We start from the raw sequence: 17,193 nt of genomic DNA, 5'->3' as shown, positions 1-17,193 counted from the left end.
GTATGCCTTTAGCTCCCTTGTCAAATATCAGGTGTTCATATGTTTGTGGGTTAATACCCAGGTCTTCTATTCGATTCCATATGTCGACTTCTCTATTGTTATGCCAATACCAAGCTGTTTTCAATACTGTTGCTCTGTAATAGAGTTTGAAATCAGGGATGGTAATGCCTCCAGAAGTTCCTTTATTGTATAAGATTGTTTTGGCTATCCTGGGTTTTTTGTTTTTCCATATAAACTTGATTATTATTCTCTCAAGGTCTGAGAAGAAGTTTGATGGGATTTTGATGGGAATTGCGTTGAATCTATAGATTGCTTTTGGTAGAATTGCCATTTTTACTATGTTGATTCTCCCAATCCAAGAACAGGGGAGATCTTTCCATTTTCTGGTATCCTCCTCAATTTCTTTCTTCAAGGATATAAAGTTCTTGTCAAATAGGTCTTTCACTTCCTTGGTTAGAGTTACCCCAAGATATTTTATGCTATTTGTGGCTATCATGAAAGGTGCCTATACTCCTTAATGTATTTCACAATATAGAAACAGAAGAATCATTGCCAAACTCTTTTTATGAAGCTACAGTTACCCTGATACCAAAACCACACAAAGACACAACCATGAAAGAGAATTACAGACCAATCTCACTCATGAACATTGACGCCAAAATACTTAATAAAATACTGGCAAACCGAATCCAAGAATACATTAGAAAAATTATCCATTATGATCAAGTCGGCTTCATCCCAGAGATGCAGGGCTGGTTCAACAAATCTATCAATGTAATCCATCATATAAATAAATTGAAAGAAAAAAACCATATGATCACTTCATTGGATGCTGAAAAAGCATTTGACAAAATTCAACACCCCTTTATGATAAAGGTGCTGGAGAGATTGGGTATACGAGGAACATACCTAAATATAATAAAAGCAATATATAGTAAGCTGACAGCTAACATCAAATTGAACGGAGAGAAACTCAAAGCCATTCCACTAAAATCAGGAGCACGACAAGGCTGTCCACTCTCTCCATACCTCTTCAATATAGTGCTTGAAGTACTAGCAATAGCAATAAGACAACATAAGGGGATCAAGGGGATTCAAATTGGAAAGGATGAAGTTAAACTTTCATTATTTGCGGACGATATGATAGTGTACATAAGCGACCTCAAAAACTCTACCAAAGAACTCCTACAGCTGATAAACACCTTTAGTAATGTGGCAGGATACAAGATCAACTCCAAAAAATCGATTGCCCTCCTGTACACAAAGGATAAAGAAGCAGAGAGGGAAATCAGAGAAACATCACCTTTCATGATAGCCACAAATAGCATAAAATATCTTGGGGTAACTCTGACTTGAGTTTAATAAAGTGGCCATTTACTCTTTGGTAAGTGAGCAGGTCTCTTTTGTGTGTGTCTGATTAAACCCTTAGCACAATAGTCTATTCTCGTGGGCCCGAGTTCGGGAAAGTGTGCGACTGGATCGGGTGTGGGTATCCACAGAAAAGTGCATGAGGCTTACACTGATTTCCAAAGTGATTGTATAAGTTTGCATTCTCATTAGCAATGGAGGAGTATACCCTACACCACATCCTCTCCAGCATAAGTTATCATTGATGTTTTTGATTTTAGCCATTCTGACTGGTGTAAGAGGGTACCTCAGAGTTAGTTGTTTCGATTTGCATTTTGCTGATGGCTAAAGATGTTTAACATTTCCTTAAGTATCTTTCAGGCATTTGAAATTCTTCTGTTGAGAATTTTCTACTTAGTTCTGTACTCCAATTTTAATTGGGTTATTTGGAATTTTGATGTCTACTTTCATGATATATATATATATATATATATATATATATATATATATATATATATGAGATTAGTCCTCTGATGTGAAATTGATGAAGAACTTTTTCCATTCGGTAGGCTGTCTTTTTGTGTTATTGACTGTCCTTTGCTTTACAGAAACATCTCAGTTTCAGGAGGTCCCATTTATTAATTGTCTCTGCTACTTGTGTTATATTTAGGAATTAGTCTCCTGTGCTCATGTATTGAAGGTTACTTCTCACTTCCTCTTATTTCAGGTTAAGTCTGGTCTGATTTATATTAAAGTCTTTAATCCATTTGGACTTGAGTTTTGTGCATTGGATAGATATGGATCAATTTTCATTCTTCTACATGTTGACATCCAGTTAGGCCAGCACCATTTGTTGAAGATACTTTCTTTTTTCCACTGTATAATTTTAGCTTCTTTGACAAACATCAGGTGTTTATACGTGTGTGTATTAATATCTGGGTCTTGATTATATTTCATTGGTCAACCTGTCTGTTTTTATGCCAATACCAAGCTGTTTTCATTACTGTAGCTTTATAATGGAGCTTGAGGTCAGGGTTGGTGATGACTCCAGGAGTTTTTTTTTATTGTACAAGATAGTTTTTGTTATCCTGGCTTTTTTGTTTTGGTTCCATTTGAAGCTGATTATTATTCTTTCAAGGTCTGTGAAAAATTGTGTTGGGATTTTGATGGGGATTACATTGAATCTGTAGATTGCTTTTGGTAGGACTGCATATTTATTATGTTGATCTTACCTATCCAAGAGCAAGGAAGAGCTTTCCATTTTCTGGTATATTCTTCAATTTCTTTCTTCAAAGTTTTTGTCAAATAGGTCTTTCACTTCTTTGGTTAGTGTTATCCCAAGATTTTTTATGTTTATGTGGCTATTGTGAAGGGTGATGTTTCTCTGATTTCTTTCTCAGCTTCTTTATCATTTGTGTATAGAAGGGCTACTGATTTTTTTTTGAGTTGATCTTGTATCCTTCCACATTACTGAAGGTATTTATCATCTGTAAGGAGTATCCTAGTAGAGTTTTGGGGACCATTTGTATATACTATCATATCTACAAATAGCGAAAGTTTGTCTTCTTCCTTTCAAATTCAAATCCCTTGATCTACTTTTGTTGTCTTATTCCTTTAGTCAGAACTTCAAGAACTATGTTGAATATATATAGAGAGAGTGGACAGCCTTGCCCTGTTCCTAATTTTAGGGAAATTGCTTTGAGTTTCTCTCCATTTAATTTGATGTTGGCTGTCGCCTTGCTGTATATTGCTTTTATTATATTTAGATATGTTTCTTGTATCCTTGATCTCTCCAAGACCTTTATATCATGAAGGGGTGTTGATTTTGTTGAATGCTTTTTCAACATCTAATGAGGTGATACTGTGGGTTTTTTTTCTTTCAGTTTATTTATATGGTGGATTACATTGATAGATTTTTGTATGTTGAACCATTCCTGAATCTCTGGGATAAAACCAACTTTATCACGGTGAATGATTTTTTTTTTGATACGTCCTTGAAATTGTTTTGTTGGTATTTTATTGAGTATTTTTGCATCCATGTTCATGAGTGAGATTGGTCTGAAATTCTCTAGGTTGAGCTTTTGTGGTTTGTGTGTGTGTGTGTGTGTGTTTGTGTGTGTGTGTGTATGTGTGTGTGTGTGTCAGGGTAACTATAGCCTCGTAAAAAGAGTTTGGAATTTTCCTTTTGTTTCTATTATGTTGAACACTTTGAGGGGTATAGGTATCAGCTCTTCTTTGAAGTTCTGGTAGAATTCTTCCAGCCCTGGTCTATTTTTTTTTTTGGTTGGGAGAATTTTTTGATGAGTTATTCTATTTTCTTGCACATTATAGGTTTATTTAAATTGCTCACCTGGTCTTGATTTAATTTTGGTATGTGCTACCTACCCAGAAACATTGTCCATTTTTTTTTTACATTTTCCAATTTTGTGGAGTACAGGTTTTTGTAATACCTGATATTTCTCTGAAATTTCTCAGTGTCTGTTGCTATGTTCCCTTTTTTATTTCTGATTTTGTTAATATGGATGTTTCTCACTGCCTTTTGATTAGTTTGGATAAGGGTTTGTTTATCTTGTTGATTTTTTCGAAGAACCAGCTCTTTATTTCATTTACTCTTTATATTGCTTTCTTTGTTTCTATTTTATTGATTTCAGTTCTCAGTTTGATTATTTACTGTCTTCTACTCCTCATGGGTAAGCCTACTTATTTTTGTTCTAGAGCTTTCAGGTGTGCTGTTAAGTCACGAGTGTGAGCTTTCTCCACTTTCTTTATGTGGGCACTTAGTGCTATGAACTTTTGTCTTAGCACTGCTTTCGTTGTGTTCCATAGGTTTGGGTACATTGTGCCTTTATTTTTGTTGAATTCAAGGATGTCTTTAATTTCTTTACTTCTTCCTTGACGCAGAGATGGTTTAATTGAACACGATTCAATTTCCATGAGTTTGTAGGATTTTTGTGATTAGTGTTGTTAAATTCTAAATTTAAACCATGATAATCCGATAAGATACAGTGGGTTACTCCAATTCTTTTGTATCTGTTGAGGTTTATTTTCTTCCCAAGTATGTGGTCCATTTGAGAGAAAGTTCTATGAGGTGCTGAGAAGAAGGTATATTCTTTTGTATTTGGGTGAAATATTCTATACATGTTTGTTAAGTCCATTTGAGTCATGGCATTTGATAGTTCTCTTATTTCTCTGTTAAGTTTCTGTATGGTTGACCTGTCCATTGAGAAGAGTGGGTTTTTGAAGTCTCCTACCATCAGTGTATGGGATTTGATGTGTGATTTAAGCTTCAGTAACGTTTCTTTTGTATATATTTTTGCTCTTGTATTTGGGGCATAGACGTTCAGGATTGAGACTTCATCTTGATGGATTATTCTCATTATGGGTACAAAATGTCCTTCTCCATCTTTCCTGATTGATTTTAGTTTGAAGTCTATTTTGTTAGATATTAGGGTAGCCACACCTGCTTGTTTTTAGGTCCATTTGATTAGAAAATATTTTTCTAGCCCTTTACTCTGAGGCAATGTCTGTCTTTGAGGTTAAGGTGTTTTTCTTGTGTACAGCAGAAGGCTGGATCCATATCCATTCTCTTAGCCTGTGTCTTTTTATAGGTGAATTGAATCCATTGATATTTAGAGATATTAATGACCAGTGATTGTTAATTCCTATTATTTTGGGGGTAGAGTGTGTACGCTTCCCAATTTTTGAGTTTTGCTGGTGTGAGGTTATCTGTTGCCTGTGTTTTTGTGGGTACAGTTAGATTCCTTGGGTTGGAGTTTTCCTTCTAGTACGTTCTGTAGGGCTGGGTTTATGAATAGACATATTTTAAATCTGGTTTTGTCATGGAATATTTTGTTTTCTATGATTGAAAACTTTGCTGGGTATAGTAGTCTAGGCTTGCATCCGTGGTCTCTAGTGTCTGCAACACATCTGCCCAGGACCTTCTGACTTTCATGGTTTCCATTGAGAAGTCAGGTATAATACTGATAGGTCTACCTTTATATGTTATTGACTTTTTTCCTTTGCAGCTTAATATTCTTTCTTTATTCTGTATGTTTTGGCAAGGAATTTTTTTGATCCAGTCTATTTGGTGTTCTGTAAGTTTCTTATACCTTCATAGGGACCTTTAGGTTAGGAATGTTTTCTTCTATGATTTTATTGAATATATTTTCTCTGCCTTTGAGCTGTAATTCTTCTCTTTCTTTTATCCCTATTATTCTTAGGTTTGGTCTTTTTATGGGGTCCCAGATTTTTTTTGATGCTTTGTGTTAAAAATTAGCTGCATTTAATGTTCTCTTTGATCGATGAATCTATTTTCTCTATAGTATCTTCAACACCTAAGATTCTCTCTTCCATCTCTTGTATTCTGTTGGTTATGCTTGCCTCTGTAGTTTCTGTTTATCTACCCAGACTTTCCACTTCCAGAATTCCCTCTGTTTGTGTTTTCTTTATTGCCACTATTTCAGTCTTCAAGTCTTGAACTGTTCATTTCACCTGTTTGATTGTTTTTTCCTTGGTTTTCTTGGGTTTCTTTAAGAGATTTATTAATTTCTTCTAATTATTTGTATGTCTTTTCCTCCATTTTTAAGGAATTTTTCATTCCCTCCTTAAATGACTCCATCATAAAAAATCTTCATAAAATTCATTTAACTCATTTTCTTCTGCTTCTTCTGGGTTAGGATGTTCAAGTCTTCTTGTTGTATGACCACTGTGTTCTGGTGCTACCATGTTGCTTTTTAGGTTGTTGGTCCAATTTTTGCATTGGCACCTAACCATGTCTTTCTTCAATTGGTGCCAGCAGTGTCTTTGACTCTAGGTCCAATCATTGCAGTGGCTGTCTGTGTCTTGCAGAATTGTTTTTGGTGTGCTCTGTACTGTCACTGTCTGTGTCTCAGGGAGCCACTGAGGTCTTTCTTGGCCCTCTTTCTTGGCCTACTCTCTGGTCCACTCTGTGCAGTCACAGCTTATGCTTCAGAGTTTCTCTCTTAGTTCTCTCTGTGTAGTGGCAGCTTGTGTTTCAGCATTCTTCTGATGTTGCAGAGAGGGTGGTTTGGAGGATTTGAGGCAGAGTGAAACTTTTAGCCTTCAGGGTCCAATGAATGGGGTGGGGTGTTGGAGCAATCTACTTGCAGGAAACTTGCCTAGAGAAGCTGTGGCAGGTTGGGAAGGGTCCCAGGGTTTTACCCTGGTATGGAGGGTATAGGGAGTAGGGTGTCCCATTGGGTGGCTGATCACTCACCTCTTGGTTCTCTCTGTGAGTAGCAAGCTGTGTTTCAGAGTTCTACTGAGGTTGGGGGAGTTAGGAGGGTTTAGGGGAAGAGTGGGACTTGTAGTTTTCAGGGACCAATGGATAGGAAGGGAGTGTTGGAGCAGCCTACCTGCAGGAAACTCACCTGCGGACTGGCTAGAGAAGCCAAGTTAGGTGGGGCACAAGGAAACCACTTCCAAAGGCATGTGTTTTCAAAGTTTGGGGAAGTCACCTTATTCCTACACTTTTACTTGTGCTGTGCTTGGGTCTTAAAAGTTCTACTTTAACCTTTTTTCCCACTTTTCCTTCATTTCTTCTTTGTGTTTTTCACATCATGTATCTCATTTTCTCATCCTTTTGTTTCCTCCCTCGGCCCTTGTATCCTCTCTACTCCAAAATAAAATAAAATAAAAATAATATAAAATTTAGGAGTAAAGAAAAGAAAAAAAGGAGAAGAAAAATCTGTTCATCGAAGCTATAGTGTAACACAGTGAGACACACAGAATTCTTATTGGTCCATATATCTTTACCTCCAAGTGTTCATTGCAAAGAGTCATTGATCTTTGGGGCCTTTGGTTTCTGCTACACTGTCAATACTGAACCCTCAGTGGGACTCCTCTCAGACAACCCTGCTGTTGTCCTGTGTCACAGCGATCCTGAAGCTTTGGATCTGCAAAACATGACCCCTTTTGTGCATCAACAAATTATAGGTGCAATGGGTGTTGAAGTGGATCAACTCAGAGCCCTGGTTCTCGGCCTGTATAGCTGTAGGGTTGGTCAATCCACCAGCTCTCCCCTGTCCTCACCATCAGGATAAGACTCCAGAGTTGCCTCAGCTATTTCATCCTATGAAGCAAGGAGCAAGCAGGTGGGGACAGTTCTTCTGCTTTCATGCTCTCAGGGTCAGCACACCCACACCTGCACCACCAGGGCCAGCTATGCTGTGCTTGCTACCCGGTTAAGATGTGGGGCCACTCTCTCCAGTGCTGCAGCTAGTGAGGAGCAGGGCGTGCTCTCCCATTCTTATGACCTCAGGGCCAGCTCTTACATCTGTCACAGGTGGCAAGGCATAAGAATTGGAGGAAGAATATCTTTCCCTCACCCATTGCCACTACATGGCATCTTGGGGACTAGGACCCACTCTTCCACTCTCTTACACCACAGAAAACAGGGTCAGCTCTATTGTGCTGCACAGATGAGGTGTAGGACCTGCTCTCCTGAGTACTGCAGCTGCAGGTTCAGTTTTCCCTAGTGTTGCAGCCACTGAGGGGCAGGGTCATCTCTATGCAACCCTGTGTTCTCTGCTTTTGGTAGTCAAGAGTCATGGACATCAACACAGGCCTTGACTGCAGCAGGATCATGGAGTCAGACACGGGCCTTGAGAACAGCCCAGGGCAGGTAAGGATCATGGCCCTGGGTGGCAAGCAAGCCACCCATCTCAGCCCAATCCTCACCAACTTCACCTCTTCAGATCTTCCTCTCCACCACAGAATATGCCCCCCCTCCCCCATACCACACCATACATTTGCTCACCATAATAATTAACAACTGCTGGGCATCTTGCAGCACCATTCTTTCTCCTCTGTGTTGAGGCAGGCTGCCCAGAACATGCATGTCAGTCTCTTTCCTTGTCCTCCTCAGTAGTGATGGCAGGGCCGTGCTTTCTCCTCAGCATCTGCATCTGCAGCAGTTAGGTCACCCTACCTTTCTGCTCATTTTAAGTGTGACTTACCTATATTTATTTTGTTATTGTACTTAAATTGACTAAACATCAGTGTGATATTAAAGTACCATGTATTGAGAGGATACTGGGGAAGCTGAAGGGAGGAACTGGAGAGCACATATGATCTTATATCATTGTGTACATATATGAAATCCTTAAAGAATAAAATAGTAACACATTGTTAATCCTTAATGTTATAAGTGTAGATGTTCATAAACTTACAGATCTTACACACACTTGCACATGTACATATAAACACACACATACATAATCACACAATCACGTATGTATGTAATATCTCCTATATTTATTTGGCAACTTATTCTTATCATTGCTCTTTCCCCCATTTTAATTTAAATGCAGTTATTATTGAAGAGAAGTTTCAGAATTATGGAAGTGTTCTAAGGATGGCTGGAGAACTCCCAGGTGCTACCCACTCCATTTCCCCTGCCATTAACTCCTTGTATGGTACATTTGTCACAATTAATGACCCAGTAACAATGTATTATTATTAACTGAGGTTTTTTTTTCCTCAGAGTAGTAATTTTTTTCTAATGTCCTTTTTCTCTTCTACTCTCACACAAGCTTGCGTGGAGATTACTAGGATGTGCTTGTGTGGGCTTCATTTCAGTGGTATGAAAATATTAGAGTCATCCTGTAGGTTGGCTATTTTTAAGTACTGTGTGGTATATTGTACTATATGGTTTATGATGTTAATTATAATTGAACTATGGATATTCTATGTATATAAACCTATTGTTTTCCCAGTAGTATTTGCATGCGTGAAAGGAAAATCCCTGTTGCTTTGCACACATAAAACAGAATACCTATAATATATAGTCAGCTTTTTCAAAAGTGGCTGTAAACCAGTCTTTTGACTTGAAATTGTATAAATAAAACTCTCTTAGGACTGTGTAGACTCTTAAGATTTGTGTGAAATTTTCGAAAATGCTCTATTTATTTTGTCCTTTGGACAAGAACTGAATTATATTATTAAAGATAACAGTTCGGTTCTTCCTTTTGTTTGCAGTCAACAAATATCAGCGGTGTACGTCTTCTGTTGTAGTAGTAACACAAGATGAAGGAGAAGGAGACATGCCATTGTTGTTAAAGAAGCAGAACACGCTGGCAGGAAGATAAAGTACAGGAGGTGTGCTGTGCACAAAGCTCTAAAGCCGAAAGCCTGGTGCACACTCGGTGTGCCTGGGTCTTGTGGAGCTGCTCTTTGAATGGACTGCATCTTATAGCTGATGGTGACTGAGGGAAAGCCAGATATTGGTGCACCCAGCTCATTTACTTGACCGAGGCAGGGATTTGAGAAGCAGCTCCTGATGCTTACAAGTGGGCAAATGAGAAGAGTCGAGTAGATGTATGTGCTGGCTTCCTGAAGCTGACAAACATAAAATCATGTTGATTGCTTCCTGTATTAATAGGTATCAGAGCGTATCAGAGGGAAGAGAGTTGAGTCTATCAAAGGAAGGACATTGTGTCTTAAGTATCTTTAAGATGTGCCTAGTGATAACACACCCATCTCATCTACCAAATGTGGGGCTGGCTTCCGTAACCTGGGAGGACTTAAATGGAGGTCAGGGTTTGTTTTCCCCAAGCCAATGCTCACTTCATTTATTGCCAGAATTCCAGACCCCTCTCTTCTGCTTTGCTTGTTGGCTTTGCTTTTCGTTGTTTTAATGGTGTGGGCATTGTCACCTCAGCGTCAAGCTGAACTCATTGGAGGATGTATGACATTTCAGATATTTTCAGTCCGCATCTGTCTAGCGTGCTTGGATTCTTTCTTTTTGGATTAAAGAAAAACAAAATAAAAAAAACAAAAACCATGAATTTTCACACAGGCAGAAACCACCTATAATTATACTTACCTGAGGTTGAGAGTGAGTGCATGTGTGTGAAGAGAGAGAGAGAGAGAGAGAGAGAGAGAGAGAGAGAGAGACCTTATGGTATCATATTAAAATTAAATAGAGTACATAAATAGCAACTGAAGCATTGTAGAAAAAAATATAGATGAAAGTTGATATAACTTAATTTCTTTTCCTACTCTTCAGGCAGGCTGGCAAGTTGTTTAATTAGATTATTTTTTGTCAATAAAACCAAAGCACAGCAATGTACTAAGCCGAATGATTATATGAAATGATTGTTTAATTTTCTGGTGCACAGCAGAGGCACAATTAATTCCTGAATAATTTTTCTTTCCTGTTATATGAGTTTCAAATTTCTATTGATATTTCAGTCTGATCAATTTCACTATATCTTATTCCTGCATTTCCATATTGAGAATTCAAGTATTTGCCATACGCATCATCTCTGCAACAAGGGACTAAAGATGTAATTGCCTGACATAGAGTAAGCTACAAGTTTGGAAATCACGTGACTAATGTCGATAATGAGGTTTTGATACTTAAGTAGCTCCGTGGCAGTGGGATACTTGTAAACTCTATGTTTCTGTATTGCATCATAGGTCAGAGAGCTTTGCTTTTTACCTTGAGAAAATAGATGAAGAAACTAAGGCTTAGAAATGTTGGATCCTCTCCCTAAACCCACAGAGTCTAATCTAATACAAACCCAGTGTGCATCAGAGAGCTTGCATGCTCTCTTCTATTTAGAGACAATTGCAAAATAGTTAATTGCTATGAAAAAAATAGCATCCAACATTTAAAAAAGAAGCCAAAAACAAAGCAAAACATTGCACTTGGCAAATTCAGCTCTGGCTATTTCAGAATATTGGGAAATTTGTGGAAATGCAAGACCCCACTGTTAAGGACTGAGTCTCAAGAGACTGGAAGTCAATTTCATTATTAGCCCAAGGGAGCCAGGCTCCTCTGGAGGGCAAAGCTGAAAAGGAGGGGCAATAAAAGAGGTTTGGCTTGATAGTGTCAGAAAACTCATAAATGTTTCATAAGGACTCCACAGAAGAAGAAGATAAAACTTCCCCAAATAGCCTTCTTTGATTTCCTTTTAATGGGGAGATTAGAAATCCAGATGAAACACTGGGCTGGGGTGAAGCCTTGCCTTTTGAAAACCTGAAAATGTCTTGTCAAAATCCATTCCCCCTATCTGATCCTGTGTGCCTTGCAGCTCTTTTTATTTGGAGAAAGGTTATCAGATTATCACACAAGGGCATAGCGAAGTCACCAATAGGAAAGTCCTGCCTACCCACTCTGTTGGGCTGGCTGCCAGAATTGGCTGTCATTAGAGCAGCCCCATTCCAGCAGAGCAGAACTACACTCCTTTATAGGATCTGGGACTTTACCTGCCTCTCTCCCTCCCACATTCTTCTCTCCCATCTTCTGTCTCTCCCTGTTCCCCAAACACACACACACACACACACACACACACACACACACACACACACAGAGGCATGCATCCCACATTCTTCTCTCTCATCTCCTCCTCCTTACCTGACCTCCTCCACACAAACACACACACACAAACACACACACAGACATGAACTGAACCCTTTCTTTGTCAGGGTTTTCCTGGAGAGTCCAGACTGGCTTAGATCCAGGATCTTCCTGTCTTTGCTGGTTTTACAAGGAAGATATGCTTTTTATTTATTTTTCTTTTTGGTGTGGCACCCACTAGGTCTTCAGTCATGGTAGATTCAGTCTCAGGATTTAATCTCTGTTTGAGGAAATGAATATAATGAACATTAGGTAAATGGATATATGCTGAAATCGTGTGTAAACTGTATGATAATATGTGTAAATGGTTTTAACAGAAACACTTCCCTTTTTTTCTGGTCTTGATTTTCATTGTATAAAAAATAAAATAATAAACAAAAGGAAGACCAAATTGTCATTTTCCCAAGAAATAGAGATGCCTTTTTTGGTGCTAAGAAAATAGATACTCAAAATTTGGATATTTTCAAGGGACAGCTTGTTAATTTCCCCTAAAACTTCCTTTCTCCAACAATTTCAGTTGTTAGGTATGTCAAGGCTCTGATGGACACAACACCTTCCAGTTTCTACCCTTATCTGGTAAGTCTCGCAACTCCTTTAAGGTCAAGCCTAAGTCTGAACTCTCCTATGAAGCTTCTCTGCATTTCCTGGGCCTCAGTGAGTGCCCTGCTTTGTTGTTTCTTCAACACCATATATAGCAGCAGAAACCACCCAGTGTTTCCTTCTGCTCTTGCTCCTGGTTGTAAACATTATCTTCCAACCGTGTTCATCCTTCAAGGCAGGGACCTGAAAGTTGGGTTTTAATATCAGCACAGGATCAGGAATTGGATATTTAGCACATGAAGAGGAGTCAATAATATCAAGATACAAAAATTTAACCTTTCAATGAGTAAGACACATGAGTTTGCATTTTTATCATGTGAACAAACTTCTGGCATAAGTGGAATGATTTGACCTTCAAGATTCTAGTCTTATTTTTAATTTCTCAGATTCAGCAGCTGAATTAATTTTATCTTCCATTATTCTTTGTGTTGAAGCTTTCATGATTGGGAATATCTTGCCCCATTTATGTTAGAAACTCCACATGTTTGTCAGTGTGATACATAAATGTCAATATTTACTGAGCAAATAACTATAACTCACTTCCTCAAATTTTAACTTACTTTGATCTTGATATGATACTAATTTATTTTATACCAAACTGATCTTAAATGCTCGAGGATCGCTATAAATAGCTGAGGATAGCTATTTCTTATGTACCTTGTCTTCCTAATTTACATTGAGCACTGCTTCTGGGTCCTTCTACTTTGGAGGCAACATCTTCTGTGGAATACAAACTCCAATAGCCTCTTAAAGTTTACCAGTTTTAACTGAGCTTCACTTCTTAAGCACTCATCTGCCCATCCCTTTTTTGTCTTCTAGCTGTATGAATAAATTATATTTCTCATTGTGGATCCAAAAATCCAATCAGTGCAGCTTCAAGCCTGAAGAGTCCATTTCAGATAACAGTTCAATGAGTCTATAATGTTGCAGAAGGAATGGCAACAGAAGTGGGAGGTAGCTGGTCACACTCCATTCATAGAGAGAAAAGAGGGAGAGATTAATTCTTGAACTCAGCTTGCTCTGTCCTTTTTATTTCATCTTGAGATCCCACCTCATCAAATGGTACAAGCCACAGTGAGGTTCAATCTACTCAACACAATTAAGCTAATATTGACAATCCTTCACAGATACCTCCCAAAACTTGTATCTTTGGAGATTCTTTATATTAATTGTAACTTGTCGATGTGACAGAAAAAACTATTTCACTTTCTGCTTTTATGGATATATATATATATAAGAATATATATATATGTGTGTGTATATATATATATATATAACACATTTGTCTGTAAGATGTTTTATGATGTATCTATGCAGTGATAATCTTCATTTGTGAATACAATGAGAGTCTTTCTGTAGGACATCTACCATCAGGGGTCCATGAACTCTGTCTTTGATACCAGCGGTCTTTGCTTTATTACTCATAATACTAGCAGTAAGTTACATAGAGTCCAGAAAATGCAGGCTTAGAAAATACAGTCCTAGAGTTTAGCTTTTACAGGAGGAACAGAGTGTTATGTATCCACCTTATAATGATGGAGATGGCTGTTGAGTTTGTGGCCAAAACCCTCATAGACATTGGAGTGTAGTAAGCTTATCCCTAATATAAAAATATCCTGGAACATGAACTACATATCATCTAATACCAAATGCCAATTTCCTTATTCAGGGGCCTTAAGTAAAATGGTAGAGCTTTACACTTTTCTAAAGGGAGACAAAGTGGGTAGGGATATGCTTAGTAAGTCCAAGCAGCCCTAAGGAGACCCCTTTGAACAGTACAAAATTATACTAGAAGCAGTTTATTTTGTGGTTTCCAACACTCACTAAAGTTAAGGTCATCAGATATATCATAGGATATCTAACAATGTTTCATATTCAAATAAATATTTTAGTTCAATTGGTTTTTGATATTGAATATATAAATCACCAGAACAAATACCTACTTATCTAAAATTCAAACTTAGTTGGAGACACTATAGTTTATTTGCTTCATCGGACAGCACCTCTCCCAGTAGAAGTAAACAAATTATTACATTTTGTGATTTTTAAGCTCAAAGGAATGATTGGACATCAGCTATCTCATCTATGAGATTATTGAAAGTTAGAGTGGTAGAATCAGATGAACATACATTTTAATAATACACCCCAACACACATTAAAATGTAACATTTTTTAAAAGTAATTTTATTAAATTATAAAAGTTTCCATTTCCGCCCTTCCTCCCAACACCCTCCCACTCCCCCCACTCCCTCTCCTCCTTCCTCTTCATCCCTAAGGGCAGTCAGGGTTTCCTGCCCTGTGGGAAGTTCAAGTTCCTCCCCCATCTCTCCAGGTCCAGGAAGGTGAGTATCCAAACAGACTGGATCCCAAAAATCCAGTATATGCAGAGGAAACAAGTCCTAGTGTCATTGTCAATGGCTTTTCAGAAAGACTCCGGGCCAGCCACATTCCGAGAATCCGGCCACATTCAGAGAATCTGGTTGGATCACGTCCTCGTTCAGTCCCAGTCCAAATGGCCTTGGTAAGCTCTCATTAGATCCGTCCCCTTGTATCAGTGGGTGATAGCATCCTCGCAGTCCTTATTTCCTTTTTCATTTTCTTCGTCCTTCTGCTCCTCATTTGGACCTTGTGGGGCTCAGTCCGGTGCTCCAATGTGGGTCTCCGTCTGTATAGCCATCTATCGCCAGATGAAGGATCCCTCCTCCAATGGATGCCTGCTAGAAGATCACTGTCTCTTGCTGGCCAGGAATGTGGCTTAGGTGATTCAGGACCTGCCTGTCAGGCAGGCTCTCAAAGCACAGGAACTGCCCCTGCCCGGCTGAGCCCACAGCCCAGGCTCAGAGTGCCAGGGAGCAGCTCTGGGGAGATCTTGTGGCCCCAGGGGGAGTGGAAAAAGAGCAAATTTAACATTTGAGACATATCATAAATATGCAAGTGGCAGTGGAGTCTTGGGAAAGGTGACCTAGTTTGCATCCCAGAATCCCTGTAAAGGCTGGTGCATTAGCACAAGTATCTGTAATTTCATCTTGCCCATGAGAGACAGAGACAGGAAGATAATTGGAACTCCAGGGCCAGAGTGTGGTATATGCAACAGTGGTGAACTAGAGAGACCCCGTTTCAAACAAGGTGAAAGGTGAGGACTACCACTTTTGACCTCATCATGCACATGTGTGCAAACATGTACATACACACACACACACACACACACACACTCATGCACACCACACAATACATCTCTACACACATGTTCCTAATATACAAACACACACACATATACATATGTCTCTCTGTGTGGTGTGTGTGTGTGTGTGTGTGTCCATGCATGCACACATACATACTACATGTGGTTCATGGATGAATGTGCCCATACATACCAATCCACACCAAAGTCGTATACACACAGTAAATGTTGTTGGTAAAGGTATGTTTATATTCAGAAACATAAACATAGGCTAATTGTCTATTCAAATGTAAAATTCAAGTCTAAATGAATCAAGCTTCAAGACTTTAAAAACATTTGGGCAAGATACAGGCAAAACATTTGGGACTTTGAAATGGTGCAGCTATTTTGATCAAACCAGTGGTTCTCAACCTTCCTACAACTGCAGTTAATACAGTTTTTAATACAGTTCCTCATGTCATGGTGACTGCCAAGCAAAATTATTTTGTTGCTCCTTTATAACTGTAATTTTACTCCTCTTATGAATCATAAGACAAATATCTGATACGCAGGCCATGGGTTGAGAATCACTGGTTTAAACTTTTTTACTAGCTTTTTGTCTGGTTTTCAAAAAGCTATATTAGAGACAAAGTTCTGAGGCAAATAGCTTTATTTGGAACTGATTCCCATAGTCTTAAAAAGGGAAGAAGTGCAGGGGTGGGGATAGGTGGAGGAGAAAGCCAGTCTTGCTGTGAACAGTACAGGATCAGTTCTTCTGGCACCTGGAGAAGCAGTGTGAAAATGCCTCCAAGTCACCCACCTTGGCTAAGACTGCCCAATGGCTGACCTGCAAGCTTATTTCTTCATCCTTCCAGAGTATATGGCTTAGATTAAAAGGAAGATCACAGCAAGGAAGTTGCTATCATTTGGATCTGGACAGCCTATCAAAGGCATAATCTCATGCTTACTGCTATTGGAAATGGTTGAAAGTTTAAGATGTGGGGTGGTCTGGGAAATTTTCAGGTATTGAGTGTTTTTCAGAAAGGAGAACACGGATGCAGACAATGTTCAGAAAGGGCACCTTGTGGAAAAAAAAGAAACAAAGGAAGAACAAGTCATTAGCCTTGGGCTTCAAGTGGCTGAAGGAGAGAATGTATTTGTTGTCTGATGGATCTTTGCAGTTTTCAATGATGCCTTTGTCTATGTTACCATTCCTTCTGGCAAGGAAACTATCTGCTGGTGGAATGAAGGTAATGGCTGACAGAGATGAGTCCCCTCTGTATGTAGCCATATTAGCTGCCCCGGATGTGGCCCAGAGGTGCAAAGAGCTGGGCATCATTGCCCTGCATATCAAACTCTGCACCACAGGAGGAAACAGGACCACGACCCCTGGACCAGGAGGGAGCTCAGTCAGCCCTCGGAGCTCTTGCTAACTCAGGGATGAAGACTAGACAGATTGAGGATGTTACCCCCATTCCCTCTGACAGTGCCTGAAGGAAGGGTGGTTGTCTTGGTCACTGTCTGTATACAGGACTTCTCAAATCATTTTCTATTAATAGATTGCTTTGTATAAGTTTTTTTTAAAAAAGAAAAAAAGAAAAGAAATAGAAAATGAAGGAGATCACAGGATCCCAGTTCATGACCCTCATTGTGACTTTCTACATCATCACAGCTCAAAGGCAAAAGCTATATTTAATAAAAT

General features: G+C 38.9%; 1 pseudogene; it reads left to right on the top strand.

The window, feature by feature from the left end:
* The first annotated feature begins 7,915 nt into the window (after window positions 1–7,915).
* Window positions 7,916–16,985, top strand: LOC146891065 (small ribosomal subunit protein uS11 pseudogene; annotated as a pseudogene).
* Window positions 16,986–17,193: the final 208 nt, after the last annotated feature.

Source organism: Myodes glareolus, chromosome 19 (assembly GCF_982192425.1).
Source record: "Myodes glareolus chromosome 19, mMyoGla1.1, whole genome shotgun sequence".
Classification (NCBI taxonomy): Eukaryota; Metazoa; Chordata; class Mammalia; order Rodentia; family Cricetidae; genus Myodes; species Myodes glareolus.
The sequence above is the reverse complement of the archived record's forward strand: the minus strand, read 5'-3'. Positions and strand labels throughout refer to the sequence as shown.